This window comes from Mus caroli, chromosome 2 (assembly GCF_900094665.2).
Source record: "Mus caroli chromosome 2, CAROLI_EIJ_v1.1, whole genome shotgun sequence".
In the NCBI taxonomy this organism is placed as follows: domain Eukaryota; kingdom Metazoa; phylum Chordata; class Mammalia; order Rodentia; family Muridae; genus Mus; species Mus caroli.
In genome coordinates, this window is record NC_034571.1 from 162,519,352 (window position 1) to 162,542,686 (window position 23,335).

The window sequence follows — 23,335 nt, forward strand, 5'->3', positions numbered from 1 at the left end:
ATGCTATGCTCTTCCAAGACAGAGTTTGTGGTGGAGTACATGGGATGCTGGGCCTGGGGGACCAAAAAGAATGAGGGAGGGAGTGTGTGGACTGGACCAAACACCCATGTTGGAAATGATGCTTTTTCCCATTTATCATTGACATCATGCTCTGAGGATGTGCCATCAAGCTAGATACCCAACCTATGTTATCATGGCCCCAACTTTGTGGTTTAGCTTGCTCTGTGTTCAGCTACCCACAGTCTACTGCAGTTCAAGAACCTCATATGGAAAATTCCAGAAGTAAACCATTTCGTGTAGGTTTTAAGTTGCATACTGCCTTGAGTGACATGATGAAATGTGAAGGAGCCCCGCTTCTTCCTGCCTGGATAGGATCTTCCCTTTATGTCCACACTGTCTGTGCTCCAGCTTCTTAGTCAACAGCCCTCCTGCTTATCAGATCAACACTCACAGAATGGCTATGCGTGTGTTAGGGTGACTCTTCTGCAGAAGTCTAGTGCTGTGTCCCTGGGCCTGTGCTGCCTCCTGCACACCACCTCACAAGGTGGCGCCATGTCAGCTTATGCCGTCATGATGGAAGAGTACAGCCAATATAGCCAGTAAGGTATTTAGAGAGAGGAGACCTCAGTCCCCCAGCTCTGAGCACACTGCCTGGCTGTGGCTGTCCTGTTAATGCGGACACAACACAACTTTCAACTCAGAGTACAAGGGAAATGGATTATTCTCGAGCAAATTTGAATGACTGTAGCTATAGATCTCCCCGGGTCCCACATTCCTGATGTGGAAGCATTTTTCAGGGAATTTTATAGAAACAAAATAAAGAAAGTAATAAACGCATTGCTATCCGCCTCTTCTGGCTGGTTTTATGTTAACCTGAGACAAAATAGGGTCATCAGAGAGGAAGGAGACTCAATTGAGGAAATGCCTCCATGAGATCTAGCTGTAAGGCATTTTCTCAACTAGTGATCAATAAGGGCAGGCCCAGTGGATTGTGGATGGTGTCATCCCTGGGTGGATGGTCCTGGGTTCTATAAGAAAGCAGACTGAGCAAGCCACAGGGAGCAAGCCAGTAAGCAGCACCCCTTCATGGCCTCTGCATCAGCTCCTTACTCCAAGTTCCTGTTCTCTGTGAGTTCCTGTCCTCACTTCTTCAGTGATGAGCAGCAATGTGGAAGTGTTGAGGAACCAGATCTTGTGTTCAGACTCCACCAATCACGAGGAAAACAGAAGTTAAGTTTATGATTTGACTCCCAGTGCCAGCCAATTATGTTAAAGGACACAGTAACCGCTCCCCCCGACCCCCCAATTAGATGCTTGCTAGGCTAGAAGCACTCATCCCTTGCTTGCCATCTCCTGTCAAACCTTGTCCTGGTGAGAGTTCCTGGTTACTTCACCAAACCATGCTGTGGGGTGGCCAGTGAGTAAGCCCAGGTGTGTAAATAAGGAGACCAGATTACACCAGAGTCGGCTCCTGGTTGGTCTTTAGGGGCTTGCAAGGGCTTTCTGGTTCAACAGTGTAAACTGAGTAAACCCTTTCCTCTCCAAATTGCTTTTTGCTCACGGTGTTTCACCACAGCAGCAGTAACCCAAGACACCACCCTCAGGGAGGTGGTTCCAGCAAAATGGGGGAGTCTCTTCTATAGACTATAGATGCTATCTGAAAACTTAACTTTTGGTTGGTAGAAGCAAGTGGTTTGCTATGTTAATAGATTCCCAAAGGTCATTCTCTATTAGGATGTTAGTTCCTCCACAGAGGTGGGCAAAGCTGTTCATGGGGCTGAAGCTAGCCCAAAAGATGGTAATTAGCCTCCGGACCTGCACCATTCCAGCCTCTCCACAGCGCGAGGTCTAATTAGCCCTCGAAGACACAGCTTCTCTCCGGGAATCATTGCTCATTAACTCTAAGAAAAAGGAGGAAACAAGACACGCTGGCAAGATGCCATGCAGAAAGAGCTGCAGTGGGCAAGTGAGCTTCCTGGAGATGACTCACTGTTCTGTTCAGCACTAATGGGCATACCCTGGAGACACACGGACTCAGGGGCCATGTCTCAGGGTTGCTGCCATGTCTTCTCATGTTTGTCGTTGCTGTCTTCCTCATAGGCCTGGCATGGAGTGAGTGAGTGTGTGTGTGTGTGTGGCAGGGGTGGGAGGTGGGACCCCTCACTGCCTATAGCCTGGTGTGATTGCTTCCTGGGTGTGATATCCCCACTCTGTTGGGCAAGTTTCCCGCAGATCAACATGAAGATAAACTTTCATGAGATAATGCTGCTTAGATGAATTCATGGTTTCATGGAATTCTTGGTTTGATTTTAGTTTTAGAAAGCTAGTTTTGTTTAAATGATTTTGGGGAAGTTAGGGTGGTTGGTGGAAAGTTTAATGTTAGAATTAAGATTAGAATGTGCCCCTTCCTCATAGACTAGCAAGAGCTGCATAGTGAGCTCTTAAGTGTAGTAGCATGTAATTGTAGTAGCAAGAAAAGTAGGCTGGGGACAGTTAATGATCCAAAGAAAACATTCATTCCAGGTTGGGTCTGAGTTCCTGGATCTTGTGATCTGGGGATATGGCCACGGGTTACGGTGTGCACCGCGAAGAGGAAGGCCAGGAACAAAGAGTAAGTCATTTCATTGTGTACGTAAGAACAGAGAACAGATGATTAGCCAGGTTAGCCAATCGAGACATCCAAAGTAAGACTTAAGCTAGATGACAATGTTTCTTGGTAAATACAAACCCTCACCAGCCAAACCTAGGAAAGAAAGAACCGCCTCTTCCAGGCTAGCTTGCTTAAACGATGTTAATCAGTGACAAAAGAATTATCGCTTTGGGGTTACAATGAACTTGTGGAGAGACAGATGGGAAATGTTTAGTTAGGTATGAATTTCAAAAGGAGAATACGTAACCAATAATCCCCGTTGTGATTCCCTTTTGTGTAATGACTTAAATCTGTTTTTGAAGAATATGTTTTTGTGGTCATTGTTCTTAGCGGATAGTAACTTGTTCTTACACAGACTTTGTCTTAGGTGGTATGAAAGGGCTAAGGGGAAAAAATAAAGTTGTTGAAGCTTTGCTCTGTCCACCCAATATGTCTGTCTGTCTGTCTGTCTGTCCACTTCCTTTAAGGTTGTGGCTCCTGGTAAGTGAATCACAGTCCCAGGAATGGCCCCTTTAGTATCTGGGCAGTGCAAATTAGACTTGATGGGCTCTTTAAAAAGACTTAATGTTGGGGAAGGGTGGATCTGGGAGGAGTTGGAAGTTGGGAGTCAGGGGGTGATATGATCTAAATGTGTAGTATGCATGTATGATATTCAAAGAATACAGAATAAAGAATTTTAAAAGAGCTTTATTAGGAGAAAAGACCTCAAGGGCATGATTGGGATTTGGGCTGATTCAGTTTTAGAAATAAACAGCACCCTATTCAAAACCAGCATAAAAGGGTCTTAAAGGGAAGGAGAGACTTCCCTTAAAACCTGGAAAGGGGAGTGAGAGTAAGAGAGATCGGAAAAGAGGTTGCATCCGTGAGAGAGTTGGTGTGTGTGTGTGAGGGTAGGGCCGGAGGTGCCTTCTCAGGGAAATCCTCCCTAGACGCCATCAGTAATCACCCCAAAAGGGGATACTTGGTTCTTACTTGCTTTCATGGGGGCTCAGGGAACTTCATACCATGTGATTTGGTTAAATACAACAAGGAACATGAAGGAACGAGGTATCATAGACAAGGAGCTATAAAAACCACGGCCCAGGGCTGGAGAGGTGCTCAGTGGTTAAGAGCATGTTGATCTTACAAAGGACTCAAGTGCAGTTCCCAGCACTCATGTGTCTTAGTCCGGGTTTCCATTGCTGTGGAAGCACCATGCCCAAAAAGCAAGCTGGGGAGGAAAGGTTCATTTGGCTTACACTTCCATATTACAGTCCATCACTGAAGGAAGTCAGCACAGGAACTCAAACAGGGCAGGAACGTGGCAGGAGGCAGGAGCTGATGTGGAAGCCGTGGAGGGGTGCCGCTTACTGGCTTGCTCTCTATGGCTTGCCCAGTCTGCTTTCTTATAGGACCCAGGACTACCCGCCCAGGGATGGCACCACCCACAAGGGTCTGGGCCCTCCCTCATCAATCATCAATTAAGAAGATGTCCTATAGCTGGATCTTACAGAGACATTTTCTTAATTGAGACTCTTTCCTCTCTGACAAGCAGCTTGTGTCAAGTTGACATAAAACTATCCAGCACACCATGCAGGCAGCTCACAACCTCTTGTAAGTCCAGCTCCAGGAGGTCTCATGCATGAGGCACCTGAGGAGGGCACCTGCACTCACGCACAAGCCTGGATAATTAAAAACAAGATGAAGCTGAAGAAGCCATTTTGTTGCTGTTTGTTAAAAACAAAAAACAAAAAACCCCAAAAAAACAACCCTGTCACAGAGAGAGAGAGTCAGAGACCGAGACAGATAGAGACAGAGACACAGAGAGGAGAGAGACACAGAGAGAGACGTGCAGTGGGGCGCTTCAGGGATGTGATCTGATTTCTTCTGGCCTCTTAGGGGCTACTGAAGGGGACTGCCTGTGCGCTAACATTCTGTGTCTAAATTAAACTTTATTTTAGTTATCTATGATATATACCCACCGTGAGTCTGGAGAGATTGCTGCATTTGTCCCTCATGGTTGGCTAATTGTCCGAAAGTCCTTATGTCAGTTTTGCTAGGTAGTTGAAGCTATTTACAGAAAGGCTCGGCAGGAGGCCTTTTGGAGGTCTGAGCAGGAGAAGCACTAATTGCCAACATCTGCCCCTGTGGGAATTAAGGGGCAGGGGTGTGGGGTTAATGGCCAGATGTTCAGGAGGCAGGAGAGTTACAGCATAACCTGCTGTTGGAAGGGTCAAGGCTCAGGGATTTGTTTCCAAGATTAAACAGAGAGCGACAGGACTCGGGGAAGAAAACCCAGGGCACCACAGTGGACCAAGGTGACCTTTCTCTTTATGGGTAAAGCATAATCAGACTGTGGTTAAAAACTGTCAACAGAAAGTGTGGATTAAAAAAATAAAAAGTCCCCCAAGTTCTCGTGGATCCTCGAGAAGAATTAGAGTTTTCGTTGACCCCAGTGATTGCTCTGAGGACACAGGACTGTCAGAGTCAATTTACCTCTGGTTCCCTGCTTCTGGCCAGCTACTCGAGAGTCTTTGTAAAGTCTCTTATATCACACACACACACACACACACACACACACACACACACACACACACACACATGTTCTGTTCCCCTTAGAGTGTTTCATTTTGTTTTTTTTTATTCTGTTCAGACAGAGTGAGGCCACAGTCTCAGGCTGGCAGTCTCAGGCTGGCCTTAAACTTGCTTTGCATTGTGATGACCTGGTCCTCTGGGCCTCCACCTCCTGAGAGCTGGAACTACAGGCATGCACTCCCGTGTCTGGTTAATGCAGTGTATGGGCTCCTGGTTAATGCAGTGTATGCTGGGCAAGCACTCTGCTAACTGAGCCTCATTCCCAGTCCAGCTTTGTTTGTTTTTTAGGCGAATGCTCAGGTCCTGCCTCCAGATTCTCATGAGTTTGTGATGCTGCTGAGACGATTGTGTGTCTCCCAGGTGAGTCCACCTTGCAGCCAAAGTGAGCGTTAGGTGCCTAAATCCATCCCTGTCCTTGATACAGTTGGTTACAGGGCTGTTCCTTGGAGGGTCAGTCCCACCGCTGTGGAATGAGGTCAGGCAGATGCTGGATTTCAGTGCTTCTGAGGTTCAGTGAGGGTGAAGATTTACTGCAGTGAGTTTGGCAGTGTGTGTGTGTGTGTGTGTGTGTCTATGTGTATATGCCTGTATGTATGTGTATATGTGTATGTATGTGTATATGCCTGTATGTATATGTATATCCATGTATGTAATGTGCATGCATGCATGTATGTATGTGTGTATGTATGTGTGTGCATGCATGTATGTGTGTATGTGTACGTATGTGTATATATATATGTATGTGTGTATGTATGCATGTATGCATGTATGTGTGCGTATATATATGTGTGTGTATGTATGCATGTATGTATATATGCGTATGTATGTGGTATGTGTGTATATGTGTATGTGAATGTGTGTGTATGCATGTATGTGTGTGTATGTATGTATGTATATATGTATATGTGTATGTATGTTTGTATGTATGTATGTTGCACAAAAACAATGCCTGGCATAATAGCAAAGAGAAAACACATTAAGCCCAGTCTTTATAGTAATTGGCAGAAGAATTCACAGTCACAATCAGGGGTGCTCTTTCTTTAAACTTTAACTTAATTTAATTTCTTAACTTACTCATTTTACATCCCGCTCACAGCTCCCTTCCCAGAATCCTTCCCCCTTCCCCCTCCCCTTTTCCTCCCAGTGGGTGGGGGCCCCTGGATATCTCCTCCACCCTGGCACTTCTAGTCTCTGAGCAGCTAGGCCCTTCTCCCATCGAGGCCAGACACAGCAGCAGGGGTGCTTTTAATAAGCCAGGCTGGTGAGATGGCTCACCTGTTAAAGGCACTTGCTGCCAAGCCTGCTGACCTGAGTTTGATTCACTGGACCAAGTGATAGAAATAGAACCGACTTGAGCATATTTTTCTATTGTTTCTACCTCTGCTGACTCTCACACACAAACGCAAAATGACAGCTATTGGATCGATTTATTCCTCATTGATGTGAATCATTAACGCTTCTCTTCTCCATCAGTGATTATTACTGTTTAATTGGCTGGCAGATAGTATGGCATCTGCTCACTCATCACTAGACATTTTTGTGTCTCACACAGGCTGCTAATCTGTATTGAGGGACCCAAGCTGGGTAAGTTTAGATGTGTTTCACTTTACAGTCTGACCCACAGTAGTGTTGATTTTATTTTGTAATGTCCCTTGGAAGTCTTCTTCAGAACACCTTCCTACTGACCTCAGTCAACTTTCCATTCTGTTGCTTGAGTGAATTCAACTTTTCCCCCGGTGGGCGCAAAAAGTTCTTCTCAGTGTTTGGGGATGCCTTTCAAAGTGCCTGTGTTGGGTGGTCTTTGGGCATGTGTGTAAGTGTACCGGAGGGATAAACTCCCTGCAGTAGAAGCTGCTCATGGGAGTACTGACCTGTCCAGGTCCGAAGCACACCCTGTACCCAGGCTGTGTGAGTGTGGGAGGAGCATTCTTAAAGGATGTCCTCAAAAGATTCTGGGTGTGATACACAGATAATTTCAAAATGACAGGTCATCATTTCCACTCTCCCCAACGACATCCCTTTCATTTTTAAGTATGACATAAAAATTAAAAAATTCTGCTGTAGTTGAAAATTAAATTATTTGAGAAAAGGGATATATAATATATAATATAATATATAATACATAACACATAATGCATAATTAATATATAATACATAATATATAATATAACACATAACATATATATATATCTTCACACATATATGTATGTATATCACACACACACACACACACAATATTCCAACCAGGAACCCAATTAAGGCTCTTGGCTCCTCTGTTCAATCCTAGAGGAACTAGGAACTCTGCCAATTTCCCTCTGAAGCGTAGAGTCTTGAAGAATCCTGGGTGGATGTTGTCAGCTTTCCAATTCTATAGCATCTGAAATGCAGCCGATGAGAAACAGAGCTCAGAGCTCTGGGCTCAAGGTCGCCGTTTGGAATGGCAGCACTAAGCTCGGCTCCCAGCCTTTCAGGCCCAGCGGCTTCCTTCCTGTTTTATGTGTCTCAGCTTCCATGCCTGGGCACTGGGGAAAGCACAATCCATCTCTCGAGTATTCGATAGAAATAGTTCCCCTTCCTAATGATTTCATTAATCCTATCATTTAAGTTCTATTGAAAAAAAAATCTCTCCCCTTCTTTTAGACTAGTTAAGCGTAGGAAAGTTTGTATAAATGACCTCCCTAACTTTACGAATTCCTGAACAGAAACAGAAATCTTTCCTTTACAGCTATCACTATAGCTATGAGTAGATTTGCCCAGAGGGGCAGTCAGTGGGAAAATTTGGTAATTATAGTCAACAAACAGCCCTTTGCCAACAGAACATCTTTCTTTAAAACTTAACAAAAATAATTCCAGTGAAAATAAAATGACATAATCTTCGAAGTGCTGAAGACCATGCAACCCAATTAGGCTGTCCACTGTGGAGGCATTTTCTAAAATACTCCCTAAAATGAGCCTTATTATGGCAGTCTGGGGAAGGCAGCCTGCCATGGGTTCGGGAGATGCAAGCATTAGGTGCTACAACAATAAAAAGAATCCAGAGTGTGATGCTAATGAGGTGGCCCTGCAGGACAGATGAAGGACTTGTGACAATGGTTAGTTTTGACTGGCAACCCAACGCAATCTAAAAACACAAGTTACTGTTAGCATTTTATTTTTTTTCTAAGCTCTACCTCACAGTAACAGCCAGGTGTGCCTGACTCACTATAAAAGGGGCTACTTGCCCCCTCCTCTCTCTCTTGCTTTCTTGCTCTGTCCTCTTGCCCCTTCCCCCCTCTCTCCCCATTCCCTTCCCTCCTCTCTCTCCACGTGCTCATGGCCAGCTTCTATTCCTATTCCTTCTCTTCTCTTCTCTTCTCTTCTCTTCTCTTCTCTTCTCTTCTCTTCTCTTCTCTTCTCTTCTCTTCTCTTCTCCTCTCCTCTCCTCTCCTCTCCTCCTCTTCTTCCTCTTGCCCCTCCCTGCTTGTGGACGTTGTACATCGTGGTGCGCACTAGGCTCCGCACCACGATGTACAACGTCCACAAGCAGCTCCTCTCCTCTCCTCTCCTCTCCTCTCCTCTCCTCCTCTTCTCCCCTCTCCATGTCTTACCTCCCCTCCCCTCCCCTCCCCCACTCTGCCTTTCTCTGTCTCTACTACCCTCCCAACTCCCCTCTCCATGCCCTGAATAAACTCTATTCTATATTATACCTGGTCCCTCAGGGGGAAGGGATGTCTCAGCATTGGTCAGCAGAGGCACCCCCCTTCTGCCATACCCGACCACGCATCGACCACACATTTCTTCCTTGCTTTATTTTTTTCTAAACACAACAGTTACCATATCACTAAATAAGAAGTCAAGAATTTAAAAATGGATGAAGGAAGATTCACCCACTCATGGCTTACCCACTGAAGGCCGTCCTAGACTACACACAGAGATCCTGGGCAATATACTGAGAGCTAGAAAAGGAGGGCTGGGGTTGCTATAGCTCGGTTGTAGATTGCTTATCTAGCATGCATGAGCTGTGTTAGGCTCAGGCCTCATGCACACACACACATCACACACATGCGCACGCACACACACATACACACACAAACACACATACACACACATGCACACAAATACGCACACACACCCGACACACAATATTATATCTGGCTCAGGCAGATACACAGAGCCCTCAGCTTCCCATCAAACAACCCCTAAAAACCCTGCTCTGTGGTCAAGCCATTGTGAGCAGAAGTATAAGAAATTCTCGTTTTTAACTAAGAAGTAGAGGACCACTGTAGGACCCCCTATATGGGGATCCCCACTCTAGTCCAGGGATAGGGTGCACCCATGAACACACAAGAATCCTTCTTGATGCAATACACATGAGGCTTTATTGGCAGAGCTCTGGGCCTACACGTACCTCACACAGGAGGCAGGGGAGTTGACCCCGAGGCTTGAAAGCTAGGGGTTTTTAAAGAAGAAAAGGGTTAGGGGTGTGAGGAATTTCAACAAAGGTATGGGATTGGCTCATTCAAACATTAACTGAAAGATTACATGTCAGCAAAGGGCATCAGGACTTTGTTCCTGTGGGCCGAGTGCTTATCTTTGTTCACATAGCAACCAGTTGATGTATGACTTTACCCTGCATCAAGGGGCAAGAGACAAAGGGGAGGTTCCGGCCAAATGGTGTTGACTCAGACAAGATAGCCCTGCTTGTGTCCTTGCATTTCTTTTTATCTTTACGGTCAAGCTGTTTTTAGGAATGTCTTAACGACAGCCGTGCCCTGGCATGCCTTGGCCTGTTCTGCTTTGTTCTCGGCTCCAGGCTGCAGGCTCATAAATAACTCTTTTACATGAATCACAAGTTACAAAATCTCATTTTCCTCTATTCCCCTCTTCTTCTACTAAATAATTCTAATTCTAGAATTTTAAAAACCTGTGTCTCCTAATTCTTCTTCTATCTGAATTATGGGTTGATATTGTCACTGTAAAACCAGGAGTTTGACTGCATCTATCCTACTCTGGATAAAAGCCATTCCCCTATTTATTATGCAAGGACCAAAGATCAAAATTAAACATATGAAAATAACTGGTCCAGCTAGGGCAGAAAATAGGGATGTTATCCACGGTGACCGAGAATACCATGACTCTAATCACCTCTGTTGGGCCTCTCATTCTCGCTTTTGAGTCTTTATCTCAGCTTTTGCATAGAATCCCTGACTATCCCAGTGTGATCTGCATAAAAACAGCATTCTTCTTTTAGGGCTGTGCACAGTCCTCCTTCCTTTAGGAAGAGCAGATCAAGGCCCCTTCTGTTTTGTAGTACTACTTCTGATAGTGAGGACAAAATTTTTTCTAATGCATCAATATATTTTTCTAACACCTCTAGGTCTTCATTAACAGCATCTCTTAAGGATTGGATCCCTTGTCTTCCTTCGATTAAGGCCGATACTCCTGTTCCCACTCCTACTGCCATCCCAATGCCCAAAAACGTGGCTAAGGTTAAGGTAACAGGTTCTCTCTTAAATCTTGTGCTAGTGTAGGTTTCTTCTAGACTAGATGCAGAATGACAATTCACGCAAGGTAACAGTTGGATCATAACACAGAAATCATGGGAAGATTCAAAAACCTTAGTTGATACACAGGGGGTAAGCCCTGAGTTACAGGCCCACCAGCCAACCGGAGACTGCACAAGGTAATAATTAGTTTCTGTTCTGGATACAGACTGAATTCGGCTACACAAATATTTGTGGGTAGGAGGGGGAGTACCTATACAGAGACCTGGGTTTCTTGCCGATACCTCGGTCAGAGTCAATTTCTGCCCTGTCCCCCATGAGCAGGAGGTATGGCTGCTAGTTTTATTGAAATCTCCATTAAAGGCAATTCCTTCATAATAAGGGGGCCCGAGGACAAGCATAGCCAACAGTCCTCAGTAGCATCTGGATTTGTTCTATCGAGGGCATAGAAGGCTCCTCTCACCAAGTTAAACATTCTCTGTCCCGTAGAAGGGTTTGTTGGGGCCACAGTCAGAGGGTTTGTAAGGCGGCAGTGGGAGTGGGGGTGGCAGTATAAGAGGGGCCCGTGGGCTAGGCAGGCATTTGAGCCGGGGGTTTGGATTTGGCTGGGGGGCCCTGTTCCAGAAGGACCTTGTTGGGCCCTATGGGTGCCACTGCCGGGTCTCCCACTGTCAGTCTGATCTTAAAAATGAATCCAGGGTCTCTTGATAGAGCATATACTCGCCAACCCCACCTGTTTCCCTTAAGCCAACTCTGACGATCTTGTCTCCCTTTCTCAGTGAATTTTATAAGTAGGGGTTGCAGTATTTACCTTTGCATGGCCCTGGGGGGCTGTTTTTAAAAGCACACCCATTTTCCGTATATTTAGAGGGGCCTCTTTCTCCTTGGTTTGACCCATCATAGTCACTACCCTGTTTTACCGTGATTAGGTCGCAGGCAGAGGAAGGGTTCCAGTAGGCATGTCCTGTTGTTTCACATCCCCATTTACCGCAAAAAACCTTGATGTCCCTCCACACTCCTGTCGAAGCCTTCTGCTCTGACCCTGACCAGGGAAAGCATAGAATTCTGCGGCTCTAAGATTAGCTCGGTAGAACTGCCCCGAACACCCATACATGCTCCCTATCCCACTTGGGACACACCGCTCTTCAGAGAGTGGGTCATTGAAATAGGTATGATCAGGGAGGTTCTAGGTAAGAGATCCTGCCACTAACTTACAGATGTTAGGTGTGAGATCAGGCCACCAAGTCCAGGGGGGGGGTACACTGCGGTGGTCGCCCACACAATGTTTCCCTCTTCATTAAGCACCTCCCAAGTCTGCTGAATTGGAGTGTGAGGGTTAAAGTCTGGTGGGGTCGCCCCTGTGAAGCAGGCACAGCTTAAGAGGATTAGTAGTCCTTTCCAGGGTCCACTCATCTGGATCAGCCTCTGGGGGAGCCTTCTTGACATGGGATGCATGAACCCAGGCAGGGATTCCTTCTACTTTAAAGGCAGTGGGTGTTGTCAGCAGCACCAGATAGGGTACTTTCCACCGTGGCTCGAGGTTCCCCACTCGATGGCTCCTCACCAGGACAGCGTCTCCCACTTCAAACTGGTGCGGCACCTGAATATCACCAGCGACATAGGTTTCTTTTAATTGTTCCCAGAGTTTTTTCCTCACCGTTTGAAGAGCCTTGAGACAGGCTAAAAGGTGAGTAGAAAGGAATGTCCGGGCAAGTCTTACTTTCTACAGTCATATAGATGGGTGGGGGCGCCCCATATAATAACTCAAAAGGTGTTAGATCTAGGGCTCCAGGGATGTTCCAGACCCGGAATAAAGCACAAGGGAGAAGGGCTGTCCAATCGTTCCTGCCGAACTCTAATGCTAATTTGGTCAAGGTTTCTTTTAGAGTTCTATTCATTCTTTCTACCTGTTCTGAACTTTGGAGTCTGTAAGCACAATGTAATTTCCAATTTGTCCCCAGCTGTCTGGCCAATCCCTGGCTTACCTGGGAGACGAAGGCAGGCCCGTTGTCTGACCTGATTACCTTGGGTACTCCGAAGCAAGGAAGAATTTCTTCAAGTATCTTCTTAGCTACTACTGTAGCTGTTTCTTTCTTGATGGGGAATGCTTCAACCCACCCTGAAAAGGTATCTATAAGACTAACAGATATTTACTTCAATATCGGACTGGCTTTACCTCTGTAAAGTCAACTTCCCAGTAGGTCTCTGGTCTATCTCCTCTTAGGCGTTTCCCACCATGGAGCCTGATGGATCCGGCATTGGTGAGCTCGCAGGCTCGGCAGTTTCTCACTAAGCCCTCGGCAGCCTGTTGTACTCCAGGGATGTGATAAGGGGATCTACTGACCAGCTTTATCATCTTTTTAGCTCCTAAGTGAGTTAGACGGTGAATGTCAGCTAAATATTTTAACCCCTCTTCTTCTGTGAGAACTCTTTTCTCAATCCTCCCTTCAACCATCTGGGGCGAGTTTTTGATCACCAAAGTCATTGGCCCCTGGGCCACCTCCTTAGCCACTTGGTCAGCCATTTGGTTTCCTCTCTCTATTGGTGCAGTTCCTTTTTGATGTCCTGGGCAGTGGATGATCGCCACCTTGAGAGGCAGGTGGACATCCTGTAGCAGGCTGAGAATCTCTTCTCTGTTTTTAATGTCTCTCCCTGCATAGGTTAACAGGCCACGCTGTCTGTAGATTACCCATGGGCATGAGCCGTGGCAAAAGCATGTCGGCTATCCGTGTAGATGTTGATAGCCTTGCCCTCTGCCAGTCTCAAAGCTTGTGTTAGAGTGATAAGTTCAGCTTTTTGGGCTGACATTCCTTGGGGCAAACTGCTGGACCATATAACAGATTTTCCATCCACTACTGCTGCCCCTGCCCTGCGCTTACCTTCTACCATGAAGCTACTTCCGTCGGTGAGCCAGGTTGCTGCTCCCGGCCATGGCTGATCTGTGAGGTCTGGTCGAGTTCCAGTTTCTTCTGCCAATATTTCTTCACAGTTGTGCATTGGAGTCTCATCAATTTCAGGTAGCAAGGTAGCAGTATTGAGGACGGTAGAAGGAGCAAAAGTCACTCGCTCAGTGAGGAGCAAGCTTTGGTAGTGAGTCATTCGAGCGTTGGTCATCCAGCGGTCCGGTGGCTGCCTGATAATGCTCTCAAGGGAGTGTGGAGCCACCACAGTGACATTTTGGCCCATGATTAATTTATCAGCATCCTTCACCATCACTGCTGAGGCTGCTATCGCTCGCAGGCAAGAAGGCCATCCGCTAGCCACAGGGTCCAGTTTCTTTGATATATAAGTGACGGGACACTTCCAGGGTCCCAGGGTCTGAGTGAGGACCCCTCGGGCTATTCCGTTCCCCTCATTGATGTATAGGGTGAACAGCTTATTTAAATCTGGCAGTGCTAGGGCAGGGGCCTATAGCAAAGCCTTTTTCAGAGTTTCAAAAGCCAACTGGTGGTCTTGGGTCCAAGTAAATTCCCCTTTTTCTTTAGTTAGGGGGTACAAAGGGGCTGCTAGGGTGGCAAATCCTGGTACCCACAGTTTGCAGAATCTTGCTGTTCCCAGGAACTCACTTACCTGACGGGGAGTGGTTGGGGTCGGAATCTGCATCACTGTTTGTTTTCTGGCATCAGTCAGCCATCATTGTCCATCTTTCAGGATGTATCCCAGATAGGTCACCTGGGTCCTGCATAACTGCGCCTTCTTAGCTGAGGCTCGATATCTCAACTCACCTAACTCGACCAGGAGATTCCAAGTTCCCAGTTCGCACTCTTTGTGTGTCCCTGCAGTTAGCAAGAGGTCATCAACATACTGCAAAAGAGTCACTTGTGGATTGTTAACTTGAAAAGAGGCCAAGTCCCGGTGTAAGGCCTCATCAAACAGGGTGGGCGAATTTTTGAACCCTTGGGGCAGCCTCGTCCAGGTGAGCTGTCCCGTCCTTCTGCTCTCTGGATCTTGCCACTCAAAGGCGAACAGTGGCTGGCTATTGGAATGCAATCTTAGACAGAAGAAAACATCTTTAAGATCTAAAACAGTGTACCAAGTCCACTCAGGCAGCAATGTGCTAAGCAGGCTATAAGGGTTGGGCACCGTAGGGTGGATGTCTTGTACTCTTCTATTTACTTCTCTAAGGTCTTGGACTCGGCGATAGTCGTTTGTTCCTGGCTTCTTTACCAGGAGCAGTGGGGTATTCCAAGGGGATTTGCAGGGAACTAGGATTCCCTGCTGAAGTTATCTGGTAATATGAAGATGTATACCCTCTCGTGCTTCTTTGCTCATAGGGTACTGCTGAACGTCAATGGGGGTAGCTCCCGACATGAGCTCGATCACTACCAGGGAAACTTGTCTTGCCATTCCCATTCCTCCCATCTCGGCCCATGCCTGAGGAAATTGATCAAGCCAGTCCTGTAGCCCCTCAAGGGGTTTTGACTAGTTTTGATAAATCCGGTATTATTCTCCCAATCGCAGAGACAGAGCTAAGGTCTGAGGCTGTTCTATTCCCCACGATACTATCGGCCTGGGAGGGGAGAAGGTTATTTGCGCCTTCAATTTGGTTAATTAGTCTCTTCCTAATAGGGGCATGGGGCACTCTGGAATGACCAGGAATGAGTGAGTCACTTGATTCTGTCCTAGGTCTACTGTCCTGGTCATAGTCCATGGGTATGACTTTTGCCCTGTGGCCCCAATCACTAAGGTTCTCTCATTTTTTCTTAATTTGCCTAACGGGGTTTGAAGCACTGAAAATTCTGCGCCTGTATCAACCAGAAAATTTATAGGGGTCCCCTCCACGTCTAGAGTTACCCTAGGCTCAGGGAGGAGGCTGAGCCCTGTCTCCCCTAGACTTCACCTTCACCAAGAGACAATACTTGTGTCCCTTGCTTCTTTTTAGGACATTCGTTGGCCCAGTGGCCTGTCTCCTTGCAGTATGTACATTGGTCTTTTTCTAGGCGTGGTCGGTCTCTTCTGGGTCTCCTTGGCCCCTGCCATTTTTCATCTCTAAGATCCCCTGTCTGTCTATTCCTACCTCTTTCACTATCTACCACTGTGGCCAGAATTCAAGTCAGAGCCCTCTCTTGCCTTCTGTCTCTCTTATCCGCATCTTCTCTTCTCTCTTACTTTTCTCTTTCTAACTTTTCCTCCTCTGTTTCTCTCTTGTGATACACTTTCTCAGCCTCTCTAACTACATCCCTTATAGTAATAATCTTGCAATCCTTCAATTCGCTGCAGCTTGCTTCTAATATCAGGAGCTGACTGGCCTATGAAGGCCATAATCACTGAAGCCCACTGTCCCTCAGATGTAGGGTCAAATAGGATATACCTCCTATAAGCCTCCATGAGTCTCTCTAGAAAGACTGAGGAGGGCTCAGTTGGCCCCTGCATAACTTCTCTTACCTTAGCCAAATTTGTGGGCCTACGAGCGGCCTCTCTGAGACCTGCAACTAGTGCCTGGCAATAGTTGGACAGCCGCTCCCTACCTTGTGCCTTGTTATAGTCCCACTGAGGACGAGTCAGAGGAAACCCTTCGTCTATCTCAACTGGGGTCTGGACCAGCCGTCCGGCCTCATCTCAGACGTTCTTCCATGCCTCGAGGAGAATTCTTTCTCTCTCCTTGGTGGTGAACAGGGTTTGTAGGAGCTGTTGGCAATCATCCCAAGTGGGTTGGTGTGAGTACATCAGAGACTCTATCAACCCTGTAAGCCCTGTAGGATTCTCTGAGAAGGGGGGGTGGTTTACTTTCCAGTTATAGAGATCAGAGGAAGAAAAAGGCCAGAATTGCAGAAGCTGTAGATCGTTCTGGCCGGCCGGGGGAGCTCCAACAGCCCTGAGGGGAAGTGCCACTGTAGAATCGCATCGGCTGGCCCCTCGCTGGGGGCTCCCCACCGGCTTCTTGTTCCTGCTGAGGAACCTCCCTCCCCGATCCCTAGAACTGAGGGTGGAGCCACGGGAGCTGAGGGTTGGGGTACAGGTTGGAGAAACGGGGGATAAGGTGGTGGTAGAGGGTCGGGCCACTCAGGGGGCCCCTCTATCTCTGGGTAGATTTTAGAGATGGCCGCTGGCTGCAGCAGAATAGATTTCTTGCTGGCTTCTTCAGGTAGTAGTTTTGATTTCTCCTTCTCAGCATTCTCTCGGACTGCTAAGACCTTGGTACCTGGATGTGAAGGGGTGGGAGAAGAAATGGGCAAATCCATGCAGGCGGAAATTGCGCTAAATCTTCCCACACTGTGATGTATGGTTGGTTGCTGGTCCGGGTGCGATCCTGGTCCTTCCTGAAAAACAACAGCCTTTACGGACCTAATGGTGGGACGATCAAAGGTTCCCTTGGGGGGCCAGCCTACCCCAAAAGTGGGCCATTCCGAGGTATAGTAAGTCGGCCAAGGTTTCTTCTTAACTATTACTGATAAATTTCGTCCTCTTGCCCTAACATCCGTCCAATGGTCCTCAGTCAAAGATAATGGAGTTGAGATAGTCTGCCCCATGACAAAAACCAGAAACAGAGACAAAACAAAGACAGAGACAAGGGACACCAGAACGCCCAAGCACACTCGTCCCTGCCTGGACTTATACAACCAGCCAAACACTACCTCGGGGTGGGGTTCCACGTCCACCCCTGCTCTGGCAGAAAGAGCACCTGACCTCCCTCACTCTGCCAGAGGACAGCTGGGTCATCCCGACTGTCCCTGACCCTGGGCACTTCCTAAAGGGTCACCCCTGGAACGTCTTCCAGGGTTGCAGCCTGCAGGCTCAGGATGTCTCCCTCCACAGCCACTGGACCCTCATGGACCTCAGCGGCAGCTGCCAGAATACTAAAACTGGAAAAACGAGACACAGATTCAGCAGCACCGCACTCAGACACACCAGACTCACACAGACATACCTCCAAGGGGTATTCTCGGGGTTCTAGGTGCCCCCAAAATCCTGGATGAGCCCCCAAGATGTAGGACCCCCGATATGGGGGCCCCCACTCTAGTCCAGGGATAGGATGCACCCACAAACACACAAGAATCCTTCTTGATACAATACACACGAGGCTTTACTGGCAGAGCTCTGGGCTGACACGACCAGTTGATGTATAACTTTACCCTGCCTCAAGGGGCAATAGATAGAGGGGAGGTTCCAGCCAGATGGTGTTGACTCAGACAAGATAGCCCTGCTTGTGTCCTTGCATTCCTTCTTATCTTTATGGTCAAGTTGTTCTTAGGAATGTCTTAACAACAGCCCTGCCCTGGCACGCCTGGGCCTGTTCTGCTTTGTTCTCTGCCCCAGGCCACGGGCTCATAAATAACTCCTTTACATGAATCACAAGTTACAAAATCTCATTTTCCTTCACCACCTTTGAGTGGTGACCTCCATTTCTGGAGAAACTGGCAGAGCTGCCTGCAGACTCTCTGGAGTTGAGAGACTGCACTCGCCTGCCAGCAGCAGCCACCCCACTTACCTCACCACCCTCCCCTGCGGGAAGTAATTCACGCATGCTGTAATTAAGAAATCCACTAATTACAGCATAGCTCTGAGATGAAAGTTGCTGTCTTCCACTAAGGGGATGTCAACTCCCCTGCAAGTGGGAGCACACTGAAGTGGGTAGAGTCTGACAGGCAGCCCCGCTGCTCTTCCCAAAAGCCTGACCTCAAGGTTCAGCTCTCAGGCTTGGGTGGTTTCCGAGTATAAAAATATAAAAGGATCTTAGTGAGTGGACAAGGTTTATTTAGAGAGCAAACACTGGAGAATGTACCATTTTGTGGATGGAGGCTTGAGATTATAGACATGAGGATGATAACACAGGCCTGTCATATGTGTGTGTGTGTGTGTGTGTTGTGTGTGGGCGCGTGTGTGCGTGTGCATGCGTCTTTGTGACCTTCAATTTGCTTTTTGACCCAGGGTCTTTTACTGGCCTGCAGTGTGCCAAGCAGGCAAGCACAGAGGTTGAAGCAGACGAGTTCCATTATGCCTGGCCCTTTTTGATTTTCTAAAGAAAGCATGGGTCTTGGGGTTGGAACATACTGTGTGGCAAGCGAGTCCTTTTCTGACTGAGTTCTCTCTCCGGTTCTTTAAGAGTCCGATGAGCAGCTTTGGATATGGACACCCTTAGGCTAACAAATAGCATGAGTCTGGTCATCTTTCACAACAGAGAGTAAAGCTTACAGTGACCCTGTCTGAGGGTTTTATTACTGTGAACAGACACCATGACCAAGGCATCTCTTATAAAGGACAAACATTTAATTGGGTCTGGCTCACAGGTTCAGAGGTTCAGTCCATTATCATCAAGGTGGGATCATGGCAGAATCCAGGCAGGCATGGTGCAGGAGGAGCTGAGAGTTCTTCATCTGAAGGCTGCTGGGAGAATACTGATTTCCAGGCAGCTAGGATGAGGGTCTTAAAGCCCACACCCACAGTGATATACTTCCTCCAACAAGGCCACACCCACTCCAACAGGGCCACACCTTCTAATAGTGCCACTCCCTAGACAGAGCATAAACAAACCATCACAGACCCTGTTGCTCAGGCAGAGACTGGAGAGTCAGCCTGCTCAGCGAAAATTCTGACCAGTCAGTCCACCGCTTGTACCAGTGCATCACTGTGCAGGTGGTGTGTATTTGCCAGCCAAGGGACAGAGCCAATCATAAGGTAGAGTCTGAGTCATTTTTCCAGATTGTTGCAAGGAGGAGATAGCCACCTGCAGGATGAGACTAGACTGCATGTTTGGGTAAGCACTGGGCCAGTTCTGAGGCTGAAGGCAAATTTAATTTTCCCAATTTGCTTTTATACCATTTTAATTACGAGTAGTACAATGAGGAATTGAAAAGACAATAGTCAAGGAGTAAGCAAGACTATAAACACACAGCACCGTGATCACTCCGGTGATTGCTGTTTCTAAGGATGATCAAGATACCAGAACCTACTTCTTTGTTCTACCCTAAAACCAGATTCTTACTTCCTTGTCCTTGGCCAATGTCAGGTCCCTACCTGTACTTACTTCTTTGTCATGCCCTAATGTCAGATTTCCTGTCAATTGGCACCCCAAAAGGCTCCCCACACTGTAGTTTCCTTTCCCACTGCCGTGGCAATCCTTGGCCAAAGCAACTTAAATCTCACTAAGGTGGTGCATGCCTCTAATCCTAGCACTAGAGAAACTGACACATCTCTATGAGTTCAATACCAACCTGGTCTACATAGCTAGTTCCAGGCCAGCCAGGGCTGTGCAGTCTCAAAACACACACACACACACACACACACACACACACACACACACACACACACACTCCACAAGCAAGCAGGGACATTTACTTTTCACTTAAGAAAGGAAAGGTTTACTTTAGTTCGGTTTGCAGGGTACAGTCTATCTTGGAGGTGGTGGTGGTGAGATCCCCTTGGGCGTGTGAGGCAGTGAATCTTGCTGCACTCAGTCAGGAAGCAAAGAGAGATGGATGCAAGCTCTCAGCTCCACCTCTCAGTTTTATTCAGCCCAGGACCCCAGCCCACATTAGGGCATGTCTTCCTTCCTCAGTAAGACCTCCTTGGAATCACCCTCAAAGATGCTTTCAGAGGTATGTCCTTTGGTTCATTCTAAATCCAGCCAAGTTCTCAGGGAAGGACAATCAAGCCAACAGAGGCATACTAAAATGTTGAGCCACCCTTCCAAATGGAAAAGTCCCCAGAGGCTATTCTGGGATCCCTGCATATTCTGTTCTGCACAAAAGCAAAGCCTGGGGCCAAAAAGATCTGGGGCTCCTTCCCTGGTGTTAGGGACAGTCAGGGACCTGGGTTTTGTAGTACTACAAAGAGGAGTCCTTGAGTACTGTATTGACTAGCATCCAGTATCAAAGATGGGGGTTTCTGGGGATGATGTATGGAATTGGGAGCTCTCTGCTGGATGGGTAGAGCCTTGCAGTGGGAGGCATTCATTAGTGGAATCTCTTGTGCTTGGGACTTCAGGACCTCAAGGGACATAAACATACAAAAATACCCTGATAAAGAGTCAGCACACCATGAGCTAAGATTCGTAATCTCTGGGAGGGAGGTGGAGAATCCAGCTTCATCCCAGACCTGTGTGTTATGCAGAGTGTCATGGTCATAGTTCCTCCGTCATTATTGTTCTCATCCATCTTTCTCCCCGGCAACCAGCCACTTCTTTTCAGCCTCGTTATCTCAGCTCCTAACGTCACCCAGACTAGTTTTTAGAGTCTGGCTGGAAGACTGGTACGTAATGGATTGGGGCATCCTGGTCAAAGCTGGAGTGTCATTCATTTATTCGTTGCATGAAGTCTCAGGTTGTTCTGTAAAGTCCTCAGGCACACTGGAGTGGGATGCTCTTAGGTTTAAGCTGGGGCTAATGAAGCCGCATCTCTCCATGGCTACTCAGCTCCTGGCAAGCACCCACAGAGAGCCCTTCTGTGACACACCGCCATGCTTCTTCTCTACGGGACTTTGGGAAAGCAAAGTTTGCATTCTAGGGCTCAAGCTCAAGGGTACCTTTGCTGCAACCTCCAGCCTCACCACTGACTGTGGAATCTCTGATGCTACCAGGAGAGCCAGACACTCCACCAACCTACTAGATTCCCTGACATCAAAATGTCACTTGAGGTGACACATCTCTCCCACCCATAAAATGGGCACACCCCCAACTAGGTGTGCCCCTCTTGAGTTTCCCCATGGCAGAAGTCAGAGCCTGACACCCTCTTCCCCTGAATTTTCACCTCTCCTTCCACAGTCTGGGAATCAGAGAGACAGCCCTGCTGCATCCCTACCAGGGACCTCCCTGATGCTGAGGGTTATGAGATGAGCTTTGTGAACCTGAACTCTCATCAGAGTCCCCACCCCTCCAGGCTGCTGTCTATCCACCTGTCTGTCTGTCTTTGCTATAGCATTCTTCTAATAGACTGTTAACCCAGAAGAGCAACCCAGCACGGTCCCCCTTGGACCACTCACGGGGATCTTTCAGACCCGAGACATGGAGAGGTGTGAAGGCCCTGATGATTTTGCCTGCCTTGGTGAGATTTTTACCTGTACACTCCTGAGATCCCGTATTTGATACCACAGCACCTTTGGGGTAATCTATCATGTTTCCCCTGTTTTGTTTCCCCAACTCTGTTTGGCAAAAGTTTCTCCTTTCTGACAAGAACGGTGAAGGGTCAGAGATCTTCATTCTGCTTCCTGAGTCATTGCTCTGTAGGTGCTGGCGGGAGCCACAGGACTCTTGGTTCAGATACAAAAGGCATCCGCTACTCAGAGCACCTCAGAGCACTGCCTGAGCTTGCGATACCTCTTCCTCCCAGGGTCCCTGGCAGAACTGGGAAGCAGCCCACGTAGATGCTGCTTGTGTGTGTGTGTGTGTGTGTGTGTGTGTGTGAGAGAGAGAGAGAGAGAGAGAGAGAGAGTGTGAATGTGTGTGAAGGTATTTGGGTGTGTGAATGCGTACATGTCTATCTGTATGCATTTGTATACCAGTATGTGCACTTTTGTATACGCATGTGGACACATGCATTTTTTTTTGTACATGTGCATTTTTGGGTGTGTGCACACAGGCCACAGCTTAAGGAAGCTTGAGCTGAGACATCCTGTCTTTTAAAGTGGCCAATAGCAAACCTGCCCCAACATTGCTAAGAACTAAACATTATCCTTCTTATGCTGGTCAAGACACCAATTTGCCCCATGCCTCTGAGTCTATCTCCCAAGGCCTTTTGCTTCCCAATCTTCTTTGAAAAGACAGCCTGGAACAAAACCTGATGAATGGATTGGGGATTTAAAAAAAAAAAAAAAAAAGAACAAAAATTCCTCATGGCATTGGAGAGATAGCTCAGTCGACATTGCGATTGCCCTGCAAACATGGTCTTGAGTCTTGATACCTGGTGCATATGTTAGAAAAATGGTTTTTCTACAGCTGCAGAACTATAACCCCAGCACTGGGGTGCTGGTGGGGTGAATACAGATAGCTCTCCAGGGCTTCTAGACAGACAGCCCTGCTGAATGAATGAACTCCAGGTTCAGTGAGAGGCCACACGTCAGAAAAGGAGGCATAGAGTGTGGGAGGAAGACACCGGCTATTGACCTCTGACCTCCATGTACATTCCCAACACTTACCCAAGCATCTGAGAGTACAGTGCGTGCACGCTTACGCAAACATACCTATATCATTCACATACATGCCCTTTCGGGGTGACCTTGCACTTCCTACGTGTGATCCAGCAAAGCCGTGGGAGTTTCTCAGGTGCTTCCTGAAGCAGCAGAGGGGGAGCTGGGTCTGCACTTTCCTTCTGGTACCTTCCCCCTGAGGACTGTGTCCTGGCCACTGGAGCTGTGTGCTGAGTGGCAGGTAGAGCAGGTGCCCTGGGAAAACCCCACTTACCCCTGTGAGGAACCCCAACGTGCAGAAGCAAGGACCCTCGTGGAGAAATGTCACTGACCACTGCAGGAAGGACCCCGGGCAGGGCTGGCTCATTGATATTACAGCACGCACTTTTCAGATGTGAAATACTGACAGTTATTGTCAACTAAAAGCCTCGTCACCAGCTCAAAGGTATCGACAAACGAGGATCCCCGAGCCTTTGCCTAGGGAACACAGTCTGCCAGCAGTGTTAGTGTGTTTTTAACACGGCCTCACTTAAAATGCCAATTAAAGTATAATTTATCTCAAATAAAC

The 23,335-nt window shown here is 47.5% G+C and overlaps 1 pseudogene; it reads right to left on the minus strand.

The window, feature by feature from the left end:
* Nucleotides 1-12,043: 12,043 nt before the first annotated feature.
* On the minus strand, nucleotides 12,044-17,052 carry LOC110307590 (annotated as a pseudogene).
* Nucleotides 17,053-23,335: the final 6,283 nt, after the last annotated feature.